This window comes from Rissa tridactyla, chromosome Z (assembly GCF_028500815.1).
Source record: "Rissa tridactyla isolate bRisTri1 chromosome Z, bRisTri1.patW.cur.20221130, whole genome shotgun sequence".
Taxonomy (NCBI): Eukaryota; Metazoa; Chordata; class Aves; order Charadriiformes; family Laridae; genus Rissa; species Rissa tridactyla.
In genome coordinates, this window is record NC_071497.1 from 66652538 (window position 1) to 66678243 (window position 25706).

The 25706-nt window shown below is 39.0% G+C and overlaps 1 long non-coding RNA gene across 1 annotated transcript in view; it reads left to right on the forward strand.

Moving 5' to 3' along the window:
- LOC128903114 (uncharacterized) overlaps window positions 1-25003 on the forward strand; it is a 121860-nt gene extending 96857 nt beyond the window's left edge. The window contains exon 3 of the long non-coding RNA XR_008463999.1: window positions 21559-25003. This is a non-coding gene — a long non-coding RNA (uncharacterized LOC128903114). The remainder of the gene's footprint in view (window positions 1-21558) is intronic.
- Window positions 25004-25706: the final 703 nt, after the last annotated feature.

Here is a 25706-nt window from a genome sequence, read left to right on the forward strand (position 1 = left end):
CATCTTTAACATGGACTAGGATTACAAAAGACCAATACATTGAGAACCACTTTCTGGCAGGAAATTTTGGAGAGACCTGTCAACATGCTGACGACAGGATGTTTCCATACATGACTACCTGCTTGCCCGAATATTCACCAAATAACACTCTGTTATTAATAGTAGCACCAAGGTCTTTTGCTCAGTGGAATTTTTTATTTAAAACAGAAATATATAAAAAAGGGTATAAAGAGATAGTTTTTCTTTGGTATCAGTGGAGTCACAGATCTCACAAAGTACTATTTTCCACTCATCAGTTGTTTTTGGGATTTTTTTCCCCTAACTCAAAGCATTATGGCATGTGAACTGTCAGTAAAGGAAGAGCTGTCAGAGGAAGAGAGGACCAGAAAGAAATTGGAACTTGGCTGAAAAAGACAAATTCCATCCTAGGCATTGAAAACACAAGTCAGCTCTATAAATCCAATCTATGCTTTGTTACATTTGGGAAAGGAGCGTATTTTGTTCTTAGAATCTATTTTCTTTCTGAAAATTTTAAATTGTGCACAAACGCGTGATTCTAACTGCTTGTTATTTGCCTTAGTAATAGCAAATATTAATGAGAAGAAATATTATCTCCTTTGGATCTCTTGCAAGAGTAGTATCTTATCATAGAATCATAGAATCATTTAGGTTGGAAAAGACCCTTGGGATCATTGAATCTAACCATCAACTCCACTCTACAAAGTTCTCCCTTACACCATATCCCTTGACACCACATCCCTTGACACCACATCTAAACAAGTCTTAAACACACTCAGGGATGGTGACTCCACCACCTCCCTGGGCAGCCTGTTCCAGTGCCTAACCACTCTTTCTGTGAAGAATTTTTTCCTAATGTCCAGCCTAAACCTACCTTGCTGCAGCTTGAAGCCATTCCCTCTTGTTCTATCACCTGTGAGAAGAGACCAGCACCAACCTCTCTACATTGTCCTTTCAAGTAGTTGTAGAGAGCGATGACGTCTCCCCTCAGCCTCCTCTTCCTCAAACTAAACAGTCCCAGCTCCTTCAACCGCTCCTCATAAGATTTATTCTCCAGGCCCTTCACCAGCTTCGTTGCCCTCCTCTGCACTCGCTCCAGCACTTCGATATCTCTCTCGTATTGAGGTGCCCAGAACCGGACACAATACTCAAGGTGGGGCCTCACCAGTGTTGAGTACAGGGGGACAATCACCTCCCTCCTTCTGCTGGTCACACTATTTCTAATACAAGCCAGGATGCCATTGGCCCTCTTGGCCACCTGGGCACACTGCTGGCTCATGTTCAGCCGCTTGTCAATTAGAACCCCCAGGTCCTTTTCTGCCAGGCAGCTCTCCAGCCACACTTCCCCAAGCCTGTAGCGATGCATGGGGTTGTTGTGGCCCAAGTGCAGGATCTGGCACTTGGCCACTTGGCCTTGTTGAAGCTCATTCCATTAGCGTTGGCCCATCGATCCAATCTATCCAAATCTCTCTGTACAGCCTCCCTATCCTCATGCAGATCAACACTCCCGCTTAGCTTCGTGTCATCTGCAAACTTACTGATGATACACTCTATGTCCTTATCAAGATCATCAATAAAGATGTTAAACAGAAATGGTCCCAACACTGAGCCCTGGGGGACACCACTTGTGACCGGCCGCCAGCTGGATTTAACTCCATTGACCACCACGCTTTGGGACCGTCCATCCAGCCAGTGCTTGATCCAGCAGATCGTATGCTCATCCAGGCCATGAGCCGCCAGTTTTTCCATGAGAATTCTATGGGGGACAGTGTCAAATGCTTTTCGAAAGTCTAGGTAGACAATGTCCACAGCCTTTCCCTCATCCAATAATTGGGTCATCTTGTCATGGAAGGAAATCAGGTTCATCAGGCATGACCTGCCTTTCATAAACCCATGCTGACTAGGCCTGATCCCCTGCTTGTCCATTATATGACTTGTAATGGCACCCAAGATGATCTGCTCCATGACCTTCCCTGCTGCCGAGGTCAGACTAACAGGTCTATAGTTTCCTGGATCCTCCTTTCTGCCTTTTTTGTAGATGGGTGCTACATTTGCTACCATCCAGTCCATTGGGACCTCCCCAGTTAGCCATGACTTCAGGTAGATAATGGAAAGTGGCTTGGCGAGCACGTCTGCCAACTCTTTCAGCACTCAACTTATACAACAGAACTTATAGTTCTTGTGTATCTTGGTATTGTAAATTGGATACTGTGAAGAGATCTTCAGTATCTCAGTTAACAACATCATTGATTAACATTGCAGCCATAAAGATTTCTAAAACCAATTGTCTCTGGAGCATGCAAAAAATGCAACCCTACTCACAATGAATGTGTGAAAAACTGACAGCACACGGGCTGAACTAGTCAGAGGGATGACACATAAAGCTAAACCAGCAGTATTCGTTTACTAAACTTTTTCCCAGTCTTTCAGTGAAATCAAGGCATAATTATGAAGTTATTAAAAGAAATGCCTCCTAACTGAAGGGGTGGTGTTATTCCCATAGCCTTTTAAAAATATTTTAACACCTTCCAGTATTAACTCTCCCTGTAAACAGTCCCACTTCTAATACTATTCTTCCTGCAAATGATCTTACCACATCACTTACTTACATTTCCCTAATGTGACAATAGGCAATAAAGAAAACAAAGGAGATGTTTCAAATGTAGTTCAATCATAGTTTCCCCAAGAAATAATTCACTTTAAAACTAGATCAAAACTCACACATTTCCAGTGAGAAGAACAAATTTTCTGTGTTCTACCTTGAGACATTATCCGTAAGCAAATCCAGAGGCTGCTTTAACCAACCTGTTTTTTATACTGTTCTGTATGAACAGTGCACACCTCTGATGCATGGACATTTCCTCCAGACATACAGTTTAGTTAAGACTTTCCCACTCCTCCCTTTCCTGAATTACTTGTTCCCGGTATCAAGCTGCTATTGACTCCATTCATCAGAATGACAAGGCTAATCACGGAACAAATTCAATCAATGAAATTATTAATTTCAAAAAATGAAATTCAAAGGAAAAAATGTTCTTTGGAGGCCGTAATTTAATCCATATCCTTTCACAGAGGAAGCTGGATGAAGGTGAATGGGGAAGGTCAGAAACATCTTAGATTAGTTTTCTTACAGAAGAAATTATAAGGTTGAATCACAGCCACAGTGAGACTCTGCGAGCGCCCAGGAGATGCTCCTTTCTTGTGTCCGGTTTGCACATTGCAGTAGCGTGCAGACGTGCCCAAGCTAGCTCCACAGCAGGATAAATTGCTCTCAAGCTACTTTGCATAGGGTGCTTCCACCTTCCCACCTAGCTCAGCTAGAGCCTTCTGAGGTAAGTGCAATCTGTGCACTGGAGTACTACACAGCAGCCTATAGTCCAGTAAACTTACAGAGCAATCGGGATAGTTAAGATACAACCCTCATAATTTTGTCATTGTAAGTAACACTTGCAGTTGACTTAGGATGCAAAAAACTCTCTCAGTGAAATTCTGATTTCAGTGCTGTCACTGTCAAAGGTTTCTCTATCTTTAGTATAGCAAATACTTCATCCTTTGCAGCTACTAAATGCTGAAGAGCATGTTTTCCTACTATTATTTGAATCATATCTTTTTTAATGTATTGCATTTCCCAGGTGAATGGTATATCAGCACTGCACAGACAGACAATCCAATTACAACACAAACACTTTCAGTATGTATACCACACCCTCACAAAACCTCTTTACCTGGGTAGTTCTTTTGAAAGCAGCATTAAATGGTTAAGGATACCTCCGCTTTTTTGTGTGTGTCAAATTCACGGCTGGAAATCATTGTGTTAGAGAAAGTAACCACTGTTTTCTCTCAGCTGAAAACAAACATTGCTGAAACATGCAAATTCAGAATTTCACTTCTCCAAAGGCAGTTTTATCACTGTATGTTCATACCTGATTCATTTGAAATGGTGCCTAATGACCATTTAAAAAGCTTCAGAGTCACATTAACTTTTGAATGCCCCAACAAGAGAAAACTGAGTGAAATGAAAAGGACAGTAAATCCAACGTAAGTAAAAAATGGATTTGAGACCAGCTCTGCCTGTGGAGTTAGAAAATGAGATTTTATTACAGAGTAACACTTGTAGAACAAAAGTTCCAACATCAGAGACATCATCTGTTACAAAGAAGTTTGGCAGGTGTTTTTGGTGGTATCCACAGGCTTCTCCTCCATATTGCAGAGAAGCCTAGGTACAGTTACAACTGTAAATAGAGCCTGTTACAATTTAAGCGAGTGGGAACTTTCCTGGTCCTTTTGATGAGACCAGGTCTGCACAGCTGCTTTCAGCTCAGGTAAAGAACCTTAAGCAGAGTTGGAGACACAGCCCTGATGTGACCTGGGATAAGGTAATGGTCCTCCTTTCCACATGGGTCCTGTGGTGGTGCTGCGGCATGTCCAGTGTCACTACACTGTCCCCACCAGAGCACTATGATGCAGCTGCACAGGCAGACAGCCACAGGCAGTGGGGTCCCACAGGCAACGTGCCACAGCCATAGAAACAAGACCTTATCTTAGGCCTTGTTTTCTCCTATTTCCTACTCCCTTGCTGCAGCCCTGGCATCACTCAGTCTGTTATCATACTTGATAGGCGTACACAGGCCAGTGCCACGGCTTGCAAGAGGAGACTGAAGCTAGTGGGGGAAGGGTTGCTAATAAACTTCCTTCCTTCTCCCTCCTGTTTCCCCGTGCTTCGACAGATTGCCCCTCTCACTGGGGAAAAGCAGAGTAGCAATTGTGTTACTCCACTTTCACAGAGTGAAATGTGGTGTTTTACCAAGTGGCTGTACGAAAGTCCTTCATTAGCTCTTTATATCAACTGCACTAGGAAGGGTATCTAATCCTATGTCACCAATGTGACACTGAGAAACCTTCCTGAAAAAGAATGTGCCAATATAGCTGCAGCAAAAAAGCTCACTGTAAGCAATTGTGGAAAAAGGCAAACCAAAAGTTAAAACACCCTTTAATTGCCAGAGGTTCTTTAGTAGTACAATAATCTCTCTGTTCAAATGCTTTTTAAATGTCATATTTTGAGAATGCAAGGACTCAATGTCGTTTGGCTAAACATTTCATAAACAGGTTATGAAATTGGCTTCTAGAGGTCTAGCTAGTTTGTTGGAAAAGAAAACTGCTGCCCCAGGTGAGAAACTGATTTTAATCTAAATCATTTGGATTCTAGGAAAAGCAAGTGGAATTTCATATGCAATAACAGTTAGCCACAGCCCGAATTTTGCCTGCAGCTATTAGGTCAACATCAAAATGCTTTTGTCAATGTATCAGTACAACACCCAAAATTAAGGATTGCCCTGGTGAGCACTAGAACTAAAAATCCAGCAACGAACTCAGCTGCTTTGTATTCCCAGATTGTCTGGTAGAAATATCAGGCTTAGCCAAGAGGGATCTTAGTCAGCTCTGTGATGCTGCTGCAAAGTGCTTTACTAGATAACAGTCCAGGTAGCAAATTGCAGAGGAATATATTCTACCTAGTGTAATCCAATGGTGGTTTGCATCCAAAAAGGATGAGCATAATGCAAGTTTAGACTAATTTAAATGAGTTTACGGAGTAAACTATTATTCCAGTACCATTGTCCAGAAGAATACAGACATTCCTACTGTGACTCTAAATAGGTCTTGTTAATTACTTCATTCACTTGCTAAAACTTTCATGGTGAAAGGTTACAGTTAAAATGCAAGAAAGTGACTGTAGTCTTTAGTCATCTCTCCTGTACTTCGTACATGACTTTTCTCAGGCTGTAAACCTTGCAGGCCAAGAACTGTCTTTCTGTAAGTGCAAATATTTTGATAGCTACCAGAACTCAAGGAATAAACAATAATAAAGTTCAGCTCTTCAGGAAAGGCTGTTTTCACACTATTTCCTATGGGTTCTGGCTTCTGTTAAACATAGCTGCGCTGATAGCTGCTCCTTGTGTGAAAAAATACACCTTATTCTCAGACAATCACATATAGTGTCACAAAAGTTTTGTTCTCACTATGCGCAAACGTGGGTCTAAGCTGTTATAGGGAAATGTGCTATGCTATTTTTGCCTCTTCATAAATGTAGAGGCATTCCAAAGTTTTAAAGTTTCACTTTCCTTGAAGAACTTCACAGTCCTTCAGACAGTATGAGTTTGGTCTTTGCAGGCTGTGGTTACCAGCTGTTTTCCTGAACTTCCTTAGGATTAAATGACCTTTGCAAAATTCTACAAAAGTAAGTTTTGATGGCAACTTTACTTGCTGCAGTTGTCACTGTACAGTTGGGTTCCTTTCAGTTTCGGAGATCTGTTGGGTCCATTAAAACATTGCCGCACCCTGATGATTGTCATTTGGGACAGTACCAAAGCAGCAGGGAAGTCCTGAGGTCACAGTGAGTACTGTGAGAGGAGTACCTCACGTTTGAAATAAACACCTCATTCTCCTTGCACAGTGGGAACCAGATTTACACACTTCAGTTGGCAAATGCTGCTTTAAAAATCAGAATCATAGCACAATCTAGATTGGAGGGAACCAGGTGACACTTGGTGCAGCCCACTGCTCAGAGCAGTGCTAACTGCAAAGTCTACTTGCGTTGCTCAGAGCCTTATCCTGTAAAATCTCTAAGGATACAGATACACACCTTCTCTGCACAACTAGTTCCAACTTAACCCTTCTCATTTTGAAGAATTTATTTTGCTTTGCTTTTCTTCGTGCTAGCAGAAGATGAATCCTCTGTTGAGTTAGGGCAGTTTTACAACGTGTAAATGAATTGGCAATAGCAGGATCAACACAGATTAAGGCATTCTCAAGGCTACCAATGCTGCCAGAGAAATACCTCTTCTCTTTCAGACTGCATTTGGGGGGCATGGGAAAAAGTGACAGTGGGGAGGCAAGGCCATCCATGAGGTTTTTTGTGATCAGTCAACACGCAGTAGTGTTTGGGGAAGATTTCCAAGACAGAGAAATTGAGCCAACCAGCATCTTAAAGACATTTGTAAAACACTTTTACCTGTATTGACTTCTGCACTGTGTCCAGAGCTGAGGCTGAGAGAATTCCCTAAAAACGCATGCTTACTGTACCAGCTGAAGTTTCTGTCGTTGAAGCCATGTGGTAGTGGGTGCAATGACCACATGCACGGGGAAACTTTTCATGTACAGGGAAACAACTATGCCTACAGTCACCTAACTGGCAAACAGAGGTGAGAGTTTCGGCAGGCAAAGCAGAGGAGACTATTACCACAGAAGCACAAACTGCACCTTCCCTTGATTTCAATGCAGTTCTTCGTATTCATCAGGAATGTGACAGTGAGTAATGGCTCTTGTAACTCATCTTTGATGTCGGATCAAGCTGCTATGCATATACTTTTCTAGTGAAGCGCAAAAGTCAAGGTGCTGACGTTATTTGATTTTCGTTCGGTTGTAAGATGGATGTTCCCCTGAGGGAATCTTAAAGCAGGAAATGAAGGGAGCCTTTCATCCCTGTGATTGCATATCATCCCACAGGCCTGTGCTCAGTGCTGCCCAGGAGCTATAAGAAAAGTCAAATGATTCAAATTTGCTGTACGCAGAAAAATGTGCATCTTTTTGAAGGGTTTGTTTCTGAAGTTCAATCAAGTTTCTACACATGAGGGAAAAAGGGTTTAGGGGATTAAGTCTCCACAAAATCTTACCGACTCAAAGCCTTCTAAAGTGATGACATGCATGTGATTACAGACTTGGTGTTTACAGAGTCAGGGAAGGTCCCTCCAGCACGCTTAGTTAGAGGTTGTGCTAGGATATGGTTACAAACATTCAGCTTCATCCAGACACTTCCCAAATCCCAAGCCCCTATTGCTAAAATGCCCTGATTTTTATAATTGTGTTGTTGTGCTTGCATGTGATGATGTGACAGGATCACCACTGAGGCTGAGCTTTTTTTAGAGATCACAGAAGCTGCACCGCAATTCCAAGATGGGTAAACATGCTCAGTGTCGCTTCTCAGCTTGATATCGTTTCATTTGTAAGAGAAACTGAGCTGTTATTCTTCCCCAATAAGCGTTGTCTTTTGTACTCCTGCATATCTCAATTTACCACATCCTGGGTGGAGTAGCTCAAAAATAATATAAGAAATATTTGTGGTCATAGTGTATTGAGACAAAGTAGCAGTAGAGTGAATGAATGTACCAAGTACACCTTTGTAAGGCTAACATGGAACATGAAGATTGCAATGGGCTGTTAGCAACACTGGGAACTGCCCAAATAGTTAGGGAATTTTACCCGCCGATAATTTATAAGGGTATTCCTCTTGCTTGTGTTTCTGTAGACATCTGTTCTTGATTACTATCATCTGAGAGCTGCTAAATCTTTTTATTTTACTCCTGTCAAATATATGTTTAGTATTTCAGGTTTAAACAAAAACCTCTCTCACAGATTCAGTTTGAATGAACCCCGTAATTTGAAGACAGTTAAATGACTCTAGTGCAAGCTTTCATTTAACTGATCTAATATCAAAGTTATTCTGTAATTTACCAAACTTTCTGAATTATTGTTTATAGAAAAGACCTGTGGCATGGCTCCGGTGAAAGAGCAGCCAGTTTTCATTGTGATCTCTTCCTCTATTTTGTACCTAAGTGAAAAACAGCGTTTCAGATACACCTCTTTTCCTCTATTTTATACTTGAAAAAAACTTTAACCTGAAGAATCAACGTGTGTTTTTTTTAAACAAAAGCAATATCGTAGAAATATTTTCAGGTGCTCAGTGTGCATTTCTGACTCCAGATTTTTCAGAAAGTTGAGCTTTCATTTTGGCAGAATTAAAAAAAAATTCCATATGGAGCGTGCTTAAGTACTTTGAAGGTCCAGTGTTATTCTAGAATTTGTACTCATTTGCTTTAATCTGTTGGGCATTAGGAATGCCTAGGCAATCAGAAATTTCAGCTTTCATTGGGACGTTTTATACTACTCTATACTTTAATATCACTATGGAAGGTAAAACGGTCATTTTAAATTCTAATTAATCTGTCTTCTCAGATAAGGTTTCTGTGACTTTCATTTATGATGTAATAGTTTTCTAATAGCATTTTTTCATCATTGTTTCCATTGTTTTGTAGTGCCATTCTCCTCAGTAATGCCCCTCACTTTATTCCACTTCCTCACAAGTCCATACCTGCATTTTCTCCCAACCAAGAATCTGGTAAAAAGGGACCTAATTTGTAAGATCTTCAGAGTGGCTTGTTCACTCATAAGCAGGAGCAGAGATGCTCTAGTTCTCCATCCTTGCTCCGTGGTTGTGGCCTCACTATTGCAGTAGCTCAGCACTCCTCGATCTTTAATGTATCTTGCTTTGTTACAGGCCAGTGCAGAACAGAAATTGCCCTGTAGTGCTTTGTAAGTGGCAAAGAATTTTATGACTGCTGGAGGGGACTTTTTTTTGTTTCGTTTGCCAAGTGAGAGATTCTTGTTAGAACGTTTAAGTGTGTTTTTATTTTCTTACGGTTTTCTTTGCACTTTTTAAAGTGCTGTGGGTTTTCCTTTCCAAAATAAGTTATTGGGTTTTATATATTAACTATATATATTTTATAAACAGATAATGACTGGCTGGAACTCCCATCTCTAAGTGAAATAATCTTTCATATGCTAATGACAGAAGTTTAATTGCCCCTTGTCATTTTTCTAGGCTATTTTCTTTCTTTTATGTAACAAAAACTTAGAGCAATGAACTTCGCAAGAAGTAAGTTTTCTGCTCCTCCTGTAGGACAGAGGGAAACTAGTTAGTTCTGGCAATCTTGGTTTGTATGCATCCTAATTATGTTCTTTTTATTCTTTTACTGTATCACTAGGTTTTTGTATTGGCTCTGTTTTGAGAAGATTATGATGGACAAGAAATAGAATGGTTGTGAGAAGAAAAGATTTTAGGGAATGAAGTGGTTGCTGTAGTGTAAAGTATGGGACACTTTTGTTGGGTAAGCAATTCAGGTGCAACAAGAAAAACAAATAGACATTGTTGAACCATTTTATTTGGAGCCTGTAACTCAGAAACTGGTTTTGTGGGATGAAACTGGAGTAGCAGCATATCTGATGTTACAGGATCAGTAAGGGGTCTTAATGGGTAGGACTCCCTTCAGTGAGACGTATGTCATGCACCTAAAGGCCAAAGCAGTGGTGGTATGGTAAGAACAGAGTGGAGAGTTACCCCACAAGTGGAATTACAAGTAGGGGTGGTACAAGATTACCTTTTAAAGCACACACCTATGCCTTAACAGAAAAATAATAAAACGCTGTGACCATATCTCTCACATGCTATTTCTGTGTCATCACAGCATTTTTCACCAATAAAGGCTTCCATGACTCCATGTTCCCAGTTAGATGTGCTAAAAAAGTGAGGGGTATTTGAGAGTGAGAGGTATTAGCTTTTGAGGTATTTGTAAAATTGGAGGTATTGACAAAATCTAGGGATGATGTAGGCTTTCAATGTGTATGTTTTCTTTGTTTAGAAAATTTCCTCCAGGTGTTTTACAGCTTGTCAAAGCTACTGTCATTTGCCATTACACAAAAAGAGTATGCCAATGTTATAGTCCTATTAATTCTTCAATATTAGCTTAACTTTTAATGTGAATAGTACTAGAGTACTAGTGACTCTTGTGAAGTTTTCTTTGCAGGAGAGCTGTGGACATGCAAAAATGATGGCAGGATTCAGGTCTAAGATTATAAATAATCTGTTAATAAAATGAGCATAGGTCTCATTGCAGTTAGGCCTAGATTATTGATTAATGTTTCTAAGCACTACCACAATAAAAGACAAAATAACAGATGTATTTTCACACACCACTCTTTCTCTCACTCACCTGAGATGGTAGCTGTGTTTTGCAATATGCAATGAAGAAAAGCCTTCTTGAGTTCTGCTGGGCTGGTGGTAAAGGAGCATGTCATGTCTTGTCAGACCTAAATGCTGTGAACAGAAGTGTTTCTCTTGGTCTCAGTTGTCACAAAAAGGCACAGAGGAGAAGGTACCAGCTCTCAAGCAGATTAATGTTGCTATTGGCACTTTATGAGGTCTCACAGCACCCTTATAGCATTGTGTTTCAGCAGACTGTGTTATCTCTGGATCACTGTGTATCCTGTGTTCTTGAGGGATACTCTGGCACCTCCATTGGTGTCTGTCTCATTTCAATGGCTTTCCTTCCCATGGCAGCTAAGCTTACAAACTTTTTTAAGGTGTATTGCGTGTAACTGTTTGTGGTCTAGTCTTCATACTGCCATAGATATTTCACTCCAATCAAGAAATTTCGTCTTCATGGAACATACTGAAAGAATCTGTACATCACGTTACTTGTCAAATGTCTTTGCTTTAGGTCTTTAGTAATTCCTACACACAATTCAATTTCATATAGTACATTTTATCATTATTTCAAATAGCTTGTAGAAAATATTAACTCTCTGGTAATTTCTTTGTTATATTTATTTTATCACCCACTTCTCCTCTTTGTTCTCTGTTATCGTTTCTATTCATGGAAGAATAGCTCTGGAATATGATTGCTTCTTCTCTTCTTATCATCATTAAAAAAGCGTAAAAGAAGATTATTTTATATTACATGACATTTTCTAGAAGGGCACTTGACCTGATATTAAGCTATTTGCTTGGAGAGAATGAACTCTAAGCTCTAAACTCTAAGCTGAGAACTGCAATTCATATCATGCTGAGTTAAATTGATCACCTACATCCCAAGAGTGATTCTGTCAACCTTTCCTAGGAGCACCCAATTTCAGACATAAATCAGGCCTGAAAGATATGTAGGTTTGCTCCCCCTGGTTGGACAATGTCAATCCACTACAGTCACTGAAAGCGAAAAAAAAAAAAAAAAAAAAGAAGAAAATTTATAACTGCCTATAACTGAACAAATTAATCAGTTCATGGGTTTTATTGTGCTATGAATCTTTTGCTTTAATTACAGTGGAGCTTAGCGAAGAAGATTGGAGGTAAAAAGGTAAGAGGCAATGCACTCAGACTCTGCCTTCCAGATTGTATTCAGCAGTTATTATTAGGTCAAAGTTTGGCTTTGTCCCCATTTGTTCTTTCTGTCCAATATTGAAATTCAAACATAACATCTCCATACTAATCTGTTTTCTATTTGGCAAGAACAGATACCTCATTATTCCACCTTGTCTTTCCCTGAGATCACTGCCAGGGCCATGGGAGTCAGTGTGGTTTAGTGTGGAGGGAGTCAGGACCATAATCTAGGCCACAGACCTTTCTGCTCTTTGCCTAGCCTGCATCTTTCTGCTGTACTCTCTGTGGGCTCTGCAAAGTAAAGCTTTGGTCTGGTTTGGCCCCTGGTTCATATGTAATCCAAACATTAATAAGTATTAGCAGAACAGGCTTGTAGAACCCAATTATGTTTCATGACTCCTGAAATTTCAGTTCTGGAAGAAAAAAATGAAATCCTTCAAATATATGTGTAGTAACAAAATTGCCTCAAAATACCTGCCCTTGGCTAGGAAATGTCAAGTTTTCAGTCTGGTTCTCTCTCACTTCTGCTTGGAAATGCCTAGGGGAACCATGACCTCTTAAACCTTCCTGTGAAAACATTTCTTGCAACTGATATGTCTCTTTAAAAACAAATTTCACTTTAGTGAAATAGTATGTTTAGATGAAGATACATTTGGTCGAAAATGTTCTGACTCTGTCTCCAGTTGCTAGTCTGCAACAGAACACCAGGGCTTTTTCTAAGCTAAAGAATGATATATTATTTGGCTTTTGAGAACTGTGTTCTCAAAAGTGATGTTTGAATGAGGTAATATCAGTAGGCATCTTTAAACTCAAACTGTATTCCAGACCTTGACAATGCAGCTCTACTGCTAATGAAGAACTGGGTAAATAACCTTTTTGCAACTCCACCCAATCTCACCAACTGCCTGTAATTTTTCCAGATCTTTTTTTTCCAGAAACTTTCTGTCTGAAACCTGTCAGCCACAGCTAAGACAGATGAATAAGCAGGCAATGTCAAATCTTTTTAAACAGTGCTTGAATTACTCAGTTTGAAGCATTATTACAGCTACTGATCTTTTTATAGTTATACAGCCTGTAATCTGTTTTATTCTCTTAGGTGTTTCAGGGTTTCCTTCTGTCATTTTCTTTATGTACTCAGAATAGGCTCTGTAATTTAAGAAGCTTTGTAAGCAGACTAGTTTTTACTGAGGGCTTTTTACATTTATCAAGATATGAGAATAATTCAGATAACCTAGTAACAATGATACCTGAAAACAGAAAAGAAGATCCTCCTTCAAATAATCATAAAGGAGAAAAGGGACTGTAAAGGCCACTGATTGCCCTGAAACTGATTAAAAAAAAAAAAAGGAACGTCAACATTATTTTTTTCTCTTAAGAGCATCTTTCATTAATATTTTGTCGGGTTTACCAGACTGACGCTAAAAGCATTAACGCTAGTGACATGGAGAATGTAAGTAATCACCCTGGACCAGTTTAATGCCTCAACCTTTGTCTTATCCTTGTAATCAGAACTCGCTTGGAGAAATGTATTTAATTAAGAGTGTAAATGGCATGATGCTATGTACTGGGAAGGGAACCATGGCAACTGTAACAACAGCACTTACTGCCAAGTTGTAATCAATACAGATATTTTACCTTGTGGTGGGTGGTGACCGTGTCTTTAAAATGGTTCAGTTAAATAACGGAGGCATGCACTAATATTTTAAGAATACGTTAAGTGCGTTTTGGACACATCTTTGTTTTCAGGGTTACTGCATTGCACCAGAACTTCCTGTTGCCTTCAGTGAATGTTTGGAATACTTTAGGGACTGACAGCCTGATAGCTAGCAAGTAGTTTGGTCTGGATCACTTGCTTTACTCAGACTGGCTTCCCACTCATTTCGGTTTCAAGTCTACACATTGTGAGAAGGGCTTCTCTGTCTATTATTATTATTTTCATACATTAAAATTACTAGGGGTTAATGCTGACATTTTGCAAGAACATATGGTTTTCCATGCATTGTCATGTATGTGCTGTCCAGAACCATCCTAAAATTCCTTGTTTTTGTCATCTTGACTAAGCATAATGTCTAGTGCCTGCCACAGTCTACATAAGACACAATCACCATAGGTTGAAACCTTCAGAGCAGGTAGGACAACAGCAGTGCTCTTTTAGTTGGACAGTGCTCAGACACTTTGAAGTAGGCACCTATACAAAGGTAGAAGCATCCCTTTTAGGATCAAATCTTTTACACAGCTACCTATTTTGTGCTGCCTGAATTTATTCTCCCTGAAACAGTCTGTCAGATGTGAAGTCCTACATGGAGTCAGTGTCTAGCTGTCACCCCATCCCAGTTTCTACATAACATAAAGACAGGCAGCAGAATTGTTGTGTCCTGTTGGTCCGTTTTTTGTTTGTCTTTTACTGAAATTTTTGGCACTTGCAAGAGGATACCAAATGATATGAATGGCATTCTGTTTATGTTGGGAAATCTTTATCAGGTAGGAAGACGTTATATCATTTCCTAGCTATGGTCAGACTTTCATTCCAACCTCTTCTTGCTTGTTTGCTACACACTTATATCCCCTCAAAACAAACCCTGAAGGCACTGATCTCCACAGGTCCAAGATGTTTTCCAGGCACTCACAGTTCTGTTTCTGTACAAACACTTAATGACCAATCTGAACACTGTACCAGCTCCTTAAGTGGGACTCGGCATCCAGAGGGGTTAGTCCTACTCTCTATTTTAAGTACATAATAAAGGTATAATTCAGGGGATCAAAGCCGTATGCTGAAGTTCCTCTTGTAGTCAATGGAAAGAAATTGGTGCCAGTGAAGGTCAGTTTAAAACACTTAAATCCAAAGGCCAAAATTAGACAGTACGAATATCTCCATAAGTATTCTTTACATAATTTTTGTGTTGACCCAGCTGAGCAGAAGTGCTTTGAGAACGTTAGACACTAAAAGTACAACTTTTCAAGTAAAATAATGTTTCCACTGCTTTAATGGTCAAGGTATGCTTTACTTTTCCTAGAGCAGTGATTACTGTAGAAAGCTGCCTGGAAAGTGGGAAATCTGGTTTAAATTACCTGAAGGAGGTCAAATCTCCATTTCTCAGGCCTAGGAGTACCTCAGCCACCAGGCTAGAAGCCTCCCTACCTGCCATCACTGAACCACTGTGCAAAAACACAGGCAAGGTTGACTGAGTGTGAGTGAGAGGGACCCCTTACCACCATGGTGAGAACACGGTCAGGAGAGTAGCAGCCCCGTGCCCAGGCTGCATTCCCATTCTGAGATGGGTCTTGAAGCAGCAGACCCTTTGAGGCCCAAACTGCGCAGGCAGGTCCAGTTTGCAGGGGATTTTGGTGATTTGAAGGCAAAACCAAGAATTTCAAAATTATCTCAGGAAAAATTTTTGGGTACATTTAAAATCATAGGAGAAGGGGAAGAAGTTGCTGGCTGATGCAGCTGGCCCAGTGGTCTGCAGCTGTGTACACAGTGCCCAGACTGCTCTGGGGTCAGGGCTAGAGTCATGCAGGACATCTGGGGCTCTCCTTGCAAGGTGGTGTGCTGCTGGAGAGCAGAGAGTTCACTCTCCTGGGAATTTGGTCCAATAAGCAAGTGAAAGTATACTGGAAATTGCTTTAATATGCAAGAATTTTAATTTTGAACAGCAAATCCCTTACTAGGCAAAATTTGCTGATATTTTCCTAAACAGAACTCTAAGCCTTTCAATAAATTCTCATTCATCACAATATGGTGGTTGTATCTTGTGAGACTACAGTACCAAATAAAAGACAAACATAAAACAGAAAAGAGCTGTACAGGAAAAAAAAGAGTTGGAGCCTAACACTGCTTTTTAAGTCAGCCCTGATGGTAGAGATAATTCTTTGAATTGTTTCACTATTATGTTGACCAAAGTTGTCTTAGAAAGAGCATAGGAGGACTTATTCCTAGGTGCATTCTTATTCCAAGGCAAATAGAGAAAACTTTATTGATAAAAGCTTCCCAAAAAGGTAACAATAAAGAAAATAAAGAAACCACTGCCAAAAGGAAAGAACAGCAGTTGACTGCAGTCAAGGAAGCCACACACAGTTTATGTGCTCTTTCAGGAGAGTCTGCTTGCTTACACAAAACTCCTCAGAGTTTGCATTTGTGGCAAACGTACCTCACGGACAATGTGGAGATAATGGAATCTGTTTAAGGTAGCAAAACTTAATACAAAGGCATTAATATGCTAAGTAAATTTGCAGTTCTCTATACTAGTTTATGTCATAATTAATCTGTGTAGCAGATTAATTCTAAAATCTAAGTTCAAATTGTCCACATAAGGAAAACAAGGATAAGTTATGCAAGAAAACTTCCAACACAGATTGAATTACTTCTTTGGCTTTCTGAAAGTTAGCTTTCTAATGCAAAATTTCTTTTTACTGAATTAGCTAACACTAAAAAATGAACGTAGTTTCTTCCAATCCCTTCCCTAAAACCGGACCAAATTGCTTTCCCATTAGTCATATGTTTACTCTGGCATTTTTCATAAAATGAATATAAAAGCAATCAATATGATTGGTAAGGGCAGACATTATTAGAATCCTCCATTTGTCATTAACTTGCTGTATTTCCTGGCACAGCAGTTGTGTTTTCTATTTACTTTTTACTTTAATCTAAATATAGTGGGGTATTTTTTAAGATTGAATGTATTTCTTAAGCTTGTTTGAAATAATTTTCAAGTTTCTCCAGAGAATAATTCTTACACTGTATATCACTGCAACTCTGGTTGTATCTCTTACTTAAACAACCTACCGCTTTCCTCTGGTGAGGAATTGGATAGGTGGTCAACATAACACAAAAAGCTATCTATAACAACATTCATATAAGAAGTGGGACCAATAGCAATCTTTTTGAACGGAACACAAAATTTCAAAGGAATAGTAACACAAAATTTCAAAGGAATAGTAACACAAAATTTCAAAGGAATAGTTGCCACATATTGTCCCTAGTTGTAATATTTACAAAAAGTGTCACAGAATCATGCATCCATCTGTATTCTGTAGGCACTGTATAGTTTAAAGAATTTTTTTAATCAACAACACAGGAACATGGTAATTTTAACCTTTTGACCCTGACTTCACTAAACAGGTAGAGATCTGTGGGTATTTGCAGACAGAGTTAAGAACCACTTTGTTCCTTATAGAGGCAATGGGAGCTGAAAACATTTGGTTTCTCACATGTTACATCCCAGTGCCATGCCACACCAAATCAAAACCTCATTCACTTTGAAAATATTGCTAATTAATAAATGTTAGGGAACCTGACATAAAGAACCCCAACAGTGAATTTTGAGAGTCGCATGAAAGATCATTTTGGATCATTGCTTATCTAAAACTATCTGGCTTGTTTTGGCTTTCACCCGTTAGTGGAACACGTTAGCTAATAGCCACAGTGAGGCAGAAACATGAACCTGGAGATCACACAGGAATGTAATTTAAAGGTTTTCCTTTTATTTTCTCCTTTCATTTCATTGTGCTAACAGTACAGAAATAAACTATCTGACTACGTTCCATTGGCTCATCTTCTGGTCCTGACATGGAAAAATAGAGTTCAGAAAAATGGAAGTTAATAATTCCATACAAATGTACTGCGCTATTTCAGAACCCCTAAAAGGTATCATTCTGTTTCACCTTGGACAGTGGTTCGTATTGGTTCTTCATTTTTCCTGATCCAGGAGTTTCTAAGACATCTCTAAACATCTCTAACATATTTAATTCACCTGCTGGGTTGGAGTGAATACAGACAAGCAATGGGAGCAGAAAAGACATGGCTTCATCTATGCTTTTTATGTATTCCTTTGAATTTATGCTAATGTGCATAAATGTGCCCCCAAAGGAGAATCATTACGATATTCTGAGAGATATCTGGATAGTGCATTCAGATTTGAATCTTGTCATGAGTAATCTTCACTTTAATGAGTGTATTTATAGGTATATTACAAACAGTTTATGATCTCAGAAATCAATAAAGGAACTTGCAAAAGGAGTTAAAGCAATTTGTTGCTGCCCATTGCCCTAACATATTTTCAATTAATTAAAAGAAATAAAAACTTTCTGTTAAAGACAGCAGGATCTTGTAGATTTAGGTTGGATATTAGAAAGAAATTCTTTACTGTGAGGGTGGTGAGGCAGTGGAACAGGTTTTCCGGGCAGGCTGTGGCTGCCCTATCTCTGGAAGTGTTCACGGCCAGCCTGGTCTAGCAGGAGGTGTCCCTGCCTGTGGCAGGGGGGTTGGAACTAGGTGATCTTTAAGGTCCCTTCCAACCCAAACCAGTCTATAATTCTATATAAAGGAATAAACTTCATTTTATGAAACTGAATTGAAGAGGTCAGTAAATGGCTTCCAATCAAGACTCAGAAAAAGGTATAGTTTTCAAAGTGATTAAATGCTGTTTGCTTTCCTAGAACCCTCCCTGGAGAACAAGAGGTCACTTAAGGGAGTGGCTCATTTTATTCCCATCTCTGCAGTTGTATGACATTAACATCCCTGCTCCTTAGTTCCTTTCATTCCCAAAATCTCGGAGCAAAGACCTACGCACTTCATGTTTTACTGAACTGACTTTCCTGCAGGAGCTTGGAAGGATTAGGGAGGTTAAGAAAGAAAATGGGATTACGGTTTAGAGGCTGGACATAAGGGTGCCAGAGACGGCTCTAGCGTAGCACTGCACCTCCTGCTGAGCCATCTGGGCCAGCACGCTGCCTTCTGCCAGCTGGGGCTCAGAGTGCAGAGGACACCATTGTGTTCAAACATACCTCTGGGAGCTGAAGTAGCTTGTTTAAAAAGTGCTTTTTCATAAAATTCCTACTGGCATGTGGTTTTGCATTCATGACTTTTGTAGCTATTTCAAAATCCTTAAAACTGTATTCTCAGCAAGGTTGATAATCCCCATTTCTCAGTGTGGATGCTGAATGGATATTGCATTTCCTGCAGTATAATGGAGACATTTGGTGAGAATGCCAACCCTATGATTAGTCTCACCTACTAAATCCAATTTTGAAGAGAGGTACTGGATCCAGCTGGTCAGCCTAGTCAATTCATGTAAGCAATGTTTGAAACAAATACAATCAGAAAACATAGGCAGTATATAGAAAAGTCAAGCGAAGGTTCTTATGATCTAAGCCACTAAGTTGTAATACATGTTCATAACCAGAAACATTTTAGCTCTTTATGAGCACTTAGTTCTGACGACATGGTTATCAGCTCCAGGCTCGCAGTTGTCTGTAGACCACCCTCCTGTGTGCCTTTCATAAGCATTTTAAAACACTTCAGCACAAAGAGACAAAAGGTTTTCTTGACTCCTGGAAAGCACAGGGTTTTGAACAACCTCTACCCTAAACTGTGTTCTCAGCATTGCTTTCAAATGTGCCTTGCATGAGACTGGAGCTGAGTTGTTGGGCACAGTGATCAGGTTATGCAAGAGCACCCCCTGGATAAAGAAAAAAATGAAATCATTTCCTCCTCGTCATTCTTACAGGTTATTTTGGTGGATTCATTGTATTACTTTGAATTGGCTTGTTTCACAGAATTGTTTTGGTTTTCCTGAGAACTGAGTTAGAGTGTGTGTACGTGTGTTGAGGGGCAGGAGGGAGGAGAGACAAGGTGCTTTACTGTTCATGGTCATTGCACACAGACACATCATAGCCATTGTACAGAGTTTAACAGAAAATAATGGTCTGTGTTCAGTGCTATACACAGAGACCAAAGCGGATAAATCTAACCGCTGTAGGCATAGTTTGTAGTCTCACTTCTTTTCTCAAATACCAGTGTCTTAGAAGGCTGGTAACTACTGTAGTTGGCTATATCTACCTATCGTATTAAATAGAGCCAGGACATAGGCCCAAGTAGTGTTCTGTAATCAATGCTTAGTTGTTGGCATGCACCATAGCACAATTTTGACCTGCACCAGCTAGCGTACTCACAGACACATGGGCACAATTCAAGAGTTTGCAAGGACCAGAGATGATTCCCAGGGAGCATTGTAGACACAGCTGCTCTTTAAAGGAAAAAGAATTTAATTGTACTGTCATAAGCTGGGCCATGCCTCTTGCTCTCAGGGTGGAGAAAAATTTCTGAGCAATTTTACTTGAGTGTTGGTATTTTATGGGATAAAGCAGCATAGGCCCCATGGTAGCATATTAGGTTACCACCTAAGAGATCTGTGTTCATATCTGTGCTAGGTTCTCAAAGGTGTTTAAGATTACTCATATCCAACAAAATCGAGGTACTTGGTTACATTTGCAGGTATCTATATATCCACCCATGAGAAGTAAAGTGGGGAAAATAGTGATTTCCTATGCCAATGGATAGAAACTTTAAGAAGTGCAATGTACTGAAATCCTATGGTCATGGAGACCATATTACTTAATAGACAGAAGTGGTGTGCAAGGAGATTATTTGTTCTTTAGCCTTCTTTCCTCAAGTCCTAACTTGATTATCTGCCTGATTATTCCTGATTATTCTTTGTGAATTTATAAAACTTAGAGTCCTGAGGATGCAAAATAGAGGCAGTTTTGCAGTGCAGCATGAAAATGCACAGAACATAAATCTTGTTTAAAAAATAGCTTGTTGGGTATTTAAAAATTTTACTGATTGTATTGACTAAAGTATCATAAAGAAAGAGCTGTGTGAAAAATATCATAAAATTGCAAAAGAGAAAAGAAGAAAAAGGAAGTTCATATTTCTAATGGTAAGGAGAAAAGAGGAAGATTTTTTTTTTAATAGTTTTAATAACATCATAATGCCTTATTTCCAAATAAGCATTTCTTGCTCCCTAACTTATATATTAAATGCTGGAAAGTAAACAGCTTAAACTAAGCTCACCTGGGGTACAAGTTACTTCAGCATCTTCAAGTGTGTGTGTCTTTGGCAGCTCAGCATTAGGCAGACATTGAACTAGTAAATGCCTAGGATCAGCACTCACAATTTCACACAATTGCATTTTTTTGTTTCAGCAATTGACACAGATAAGTAATGATAAAGGTGCCAGTAACATTTGTTTTACCTGTTCATCTTGTATCCATGACACTTAGTATTACCTTAGAGGTCATTTCTCAGTTATAAGGGATATGACTTCACATTCCCAATTTTTAAATTTTTGTACAGTGTGTGTTCTTGATACCTCAGTAAACTCACAATTTAAAGAGAAAACATTTTTTTGTAAGGCATAGGTGGAATCACCATATACCAACATGCACTCATTTTGGGGTGGTATACGTTTAAAACAGAATCCAGAAATAGAATGAAAATAAGATACAACTTTAAAGGACAATCGTCTGCTGAGAACTGAAATTTGTATTTGAAAGTTATTATCTAGTATTGTATCCAGTTACCAGATCACTGTGGGGTCATAATGAAGATGCACATAATAAAACTGTAAGACTTTATGTCCATAGCTCCTAAATGAAATTAAGACTGACTCTTAACTAGGTATTACTGGAAATGTAGCAATTGTGATTACCAGATGCTATTCTAGAGTCTCTAGTGGAGTTTGTTGTCATTCTGTACCTGTGTTTTCATTTTCTAGGCCCTGAAATATCCCTTCATTTTCTTAACTTAGCTATGGTGCTTCAGAGTGGACTCCATGACGAAAAGCAGTAACAAGAGAAGATGACTACACCACGCTTGGAGTGATATTACAGAGATATAGAGTGAATGACTTTAAAAATTCTGTCGGTGATTTTGGAATGATACAAAAATTGGAGTTCTTTATTTTAAACGTAAAATCACTTTTATTTAAAAAAAGTAAGGAAAGCATCAGGGAAGTTCATTTTGTGTTCTTTAAAGTAAAAAATCAGCAACATCTCATCCAAAAGCTTGAAATGTATTCTAAAGTACTTCCAAAATGAATTTTAAAGTATTGTGTATTATAAGCAAGCATAGTTTCAAGTGCTTTCGCACTTTCTTTGGTCCCTTTGGCATCATAAATCACAAAGGCCTTGCTTTATATAACCAGTAAAATCCTATATGGAGAAGTAACTTTAGAATTTAGTATTTGCCTAGCTTTAATTATACACAGTTTTTATATACAGGATCTACCTTTCTCCTTGAAAATTCCTTATTAATGGAGAGGAAAGGGATACATACAAATTTGTCCTTCTCTGGACTGACATTCCCAAGCATCTATTATTTCACTTCCTAATCTCTCTGACATTTGCTCCTGGGTATAACATTCCCATAATATTTTCTGGCCTTCACTGCATCTATCTTTTCCCCAGCGCAAAATTTCCTGGTGATTCCTGTTTCCTGATAGTCTGAATAAAAATATGCTTTTTATGATTTCAAACTCCTAGAGGTGAAGTCATTTTTAGGGTGGAGGTTATGTGAGAGGTTGCTTTTTATAGTGTACAAGAGTGATGATAACACATTTGACTTCAGCTGCTGTAAATCACAGAAGTATAGTTACAACTGCAGTCGTGCTTTTTCTTTGCTTGCTTTTTTTAACTCGACAGCAGTTGAGTGGCAAATGTGTGTTGCACAGACAGTCTTTTTGCTCCAACCCACAAATTCTCCTTTAAATATTGTCCGTCTGTAGAAAAGATTGATATCCACACATGCATGCATACACACAATCACAAGATATTAGCACCTATTATCTGGGGAATGAACACATCACAGCTCATTTGTCATGCATAATTTGATATGCAGTTTCTTGCTTGACAGTAAGCCACATATACGGGCATGTTATTTACCAATAAAAAATAATGCACTGTTATATTTCCTCCGATAAACAGTGCTACCAGTTCACAAATCAAACTAATCTGCTTTTATTACAGTAATGCTAGGAGAAATCTCTATTAATTCAAATCTCCACTGATACAGATGTACAAGGAATCCTCAGAGTAACGTGTGCGAATTTTCTCAAGGACATATACGCTGCATGTCACATCTGCTCTCGCTAATCTCTGAAGAGGTGTGATGCTCTCTCAGAACTAATGCAAAAATGAGCATGCCTGTCTTTGACTTGACTATCACAGTACTTGTACTTGTTGCTTTCTGCTAAAGCTTCCTCATACAAAAATAATTCACAGCTAAAATGGGCTCTTTCTGGTCAAGGTTTCCTCATCCTGAATGCATGCTTAGTCTCTCCACTCCACATTCATAAATAGCTTGAGAGCTTTCAAGCATCTGAGGTCATTGTGCTTCACACAATTGTTCTTTGTTGTACTCTGTGAAGGAGATTACATGAGGGCAAGCTGGAATTCCTGGATATCATATTTCTCACTATTGAAGGGCTATCTCCTTGAGTAAAAAAAGCAATAAGGCTATCTGAAGTGACCTTGGCAATTGTTCGTGTGCTTTATGGCGTTGTACAATTAGATGTGAGTTCAAATAAAGAAGTCCTAGAAAATCATAGGGATCACTTTCAGGTCTGATAATGTCTCTGAACTGGTCAAATTTTGCTGGATGAAGGATACATTTTCTGAAATACTGCTCTATGCATCAAACAAAGTATTCGATTAGTATTTTTCTGCATGATTTAACCCTGTCTGTTACAGTACTCCATTGTCAGCAATTGCTGAGCTGTTAATCCCTGCAAGCATATTAAAATTAAACACATGTAATGGAAACATGTTGCTGCTCACTAGGGGTAATTCTTAGTAAGTAGAGCCAAAAAGCAAATTACAAAGAATGTCATTATTACTAAATGAATGTTACTAATGCAACTACTTGTTGGTAGATAATAGATAAAGTATTCAACACCATATAATAGAAAAACATGCTAAATTGCTTGTCTTTCCTTTTAGTTCGATGAAAATGAGACATGCAACTGCAACTGAGTGGAAGGGAAAGAGTCTGTCTCCCCTCTTTAAAAACGTTTTGATGCCATTCCTTAGTGAGAGAAGGCAGGAGATCTCCAAGCTTCCAGACTGCTAGTTTTCAGAAAATAAGATCCTGTAGAGTGCAGGGAAACTGTAATACCAGTGGAGAGGGAAATGTATTGCAGAGACTGTACTTTATCCTGCACTCCAAAGAATTCAATGAGAAGAGGCAGATGTTGTGGCCGCCACTGGAAAAGTTTTGATTAAGTCTTCGCTTTATTAAACATCCAAAAAACCTAAAGACTCAAAGCCAGAGCACACCATGCTTCTAATCAGTGCAAAATGGCCTGTACTCTTGGGCCTAAGCTAATTTTAAACACGATCTTGTTCTCTATTTTAAATTACACTGAAGAGTGTGTCCACTTGGAGAACAAAATTTGTGAATCTGGGCCAATAAATGCACAGCAGGTGAAATGCTTCCTTCTCCCAAATTTAACTCTGTTGTAGTAACTGAGAGACTTCCCAGTGCCGTGGAACTACAGACGTAGATCTGGCAGGCACCACTTAGCCGCTCTCAGCAGAAAAGATCCTCATTCAGACCCAAACCAACAAATCCTCACTGAATGTAGAAGCTGTAGTTTGCATTATCTTATTTGTGTTTCTTCCCACACTACCGAGATCCCAGTTTCACAAGGTGTGGTGGGTGGCTGTCAAGAAACCATTTGGTTCCAGTGCATGGTGTTTCGTTGACAGCAGATGACAGCAGTTTGGATGGAGCCCCTGAGAAATCCACACCTCTATCCACACTTAAAAAAAGATGAGAAAGAAAACTTGATGTTAGATCTAACTTAGTTAGATGATGTTTTGGTTTTTTTTTGTACAAGTGGCTTGTAACTGTGCAAATCTAAACTTAATAAAGACTTACGTCAAATACATTTACAGGGAATTGGCCATGGTGTATTCATAAAGCAAACAGGAGTTTTATGTGCATGTTATATCCTTGTATATCTGTTATAAACATTTGTTATTTCACATATCCATGGTATCCTTAGCACAGAACTTAGGCTGTATGCTGGACCAAGAAACAGAAGGCACTTTCTGCTTGTCCTCATCTTAACATGACAGTGGAGTAAGGGAAACTGTAATCTCACCTTTTCTGTGACCCTAAATTACAGCTGAGAAATATCTTTTCAACAACTTTTCAACAATATCAAAATAAAACACTATTGATTTAATGTAAACCTTTTTCAAAGTGTGACAGTTTTATTTCATGAAGACAGACCACAATGTCAACAACCATAACTTCAAATTTCAGGAAGGTTTCTATTTCAGTTGTGTTTTGAAGCTACTATTTTGCTTTTTATAGGATTAAATGTAAAGCATTTAAGAAGATGAATTTGTCAAAATGCATTATTTCAACTGAATAGAAACTGACAGGGTTTTTTTGTTTGTTTTGGGAGTTCAGGTTAGGGTTCAAACACCTGGGAACTTTTCTAAAAGACAAATAAAATGTTTTAGCACTTATGAGACAAGTGCTTGAAATTTTACTAATTTCAGGCTGCAGTTAAGAGAAAGCAGAGGTACAAAAATAGCCTTTTTTATGAAGATCTGTTTCTTTATGTTCACTAATATATAAAAGTATTAAACAGATTTGCTCTGCTTCATGAGGTTACAGCTAGCTGTATTCCTTCAGAAATGTATCTGCAGAGACCACATCACACAAACAGATGTTAGGTTAGTGTTACCTGAAATAAAAGCTCTTGAAACCAAAGCTAGTTTACAGAGGAGATATTGCTTTATTCGACGTCTGGTGCTAGGGGAAAACCCCACAAATCTAGCACACCTTAGCCGGGATATTCACCCATTATTTATACACAAAAGATTCTCATAGTTCTGCCTACATAATACATAA